The sequence below is a fragment of the Orycteropus afer genome, unplaced genomic scaffold, assembly GCF_000298275.1.
Source record: "Orycteropus afer afer isolate SDZICR_OR568_19922 unplaced genomic scaffold, OryAfe1.0 scaffold00317, whole genome shotgun sequence".
Taxonomy (NCBI): Eukaryota; Metazoa; Chordata; class Mammalia; order Tubulidentata; family Orycteropodidae; genus Orycteropus; species Orycteropus afer.
The window spans coordinates 3,130,507-3,131,066 of record NW_006921904.1 but is presented as its reverse complement, the minus strand read 5'-3'; positions in this window follow the sequence as shown (position 1 = coordinate 3,131,066).

Below are 560 nucleotides of genomic sequence, written 5' to 3'. Positions count from 1 at the left end.
CACTATGCTACCAGAGCTCCTTGGAGGACATTATGCTGAGTGAAATAAGTCAATCACAGAAGAATAAATATAGTATCAGTTCATTATTGTAAAAAGTAAGGGAAGGTTTATACATGGAAGGAAACTTTCTTTGTTAGTTACCAGGGGTGGGAGAGGAGGGGAGGGAACACCACAAAAAAAAAAAGAAAGAAAGAAAGAAAGAAAAAGATATATAGATAGATAGATAGATATGCATTGACTCATGTCACTTTAGTTTTGTGTATTTCACTGTACATAAATTATATTTCAATAAAATGCCTTTTAAAAAAATGGAAAGAGGAGAGAGATAAAGGAAGGAGATAAACTGGAGATCATGAGGATAGGTAACTATTGTGTGGACATTTCCTGTAAAAGAAATCAGAAGTGAGGTGATAGCTTGTAGGAGGACTAGGGTCTAAATATGGTGGTTGAACTCATCTTCAAGTGAGAAAAATTGATGAGTAGGAGATCTTACGGGTCAAGTTGTGTACCCTCAAAAGATATGTTGGAGTCTTAAGTCCCAGTAGCTGTGAATGTGACCT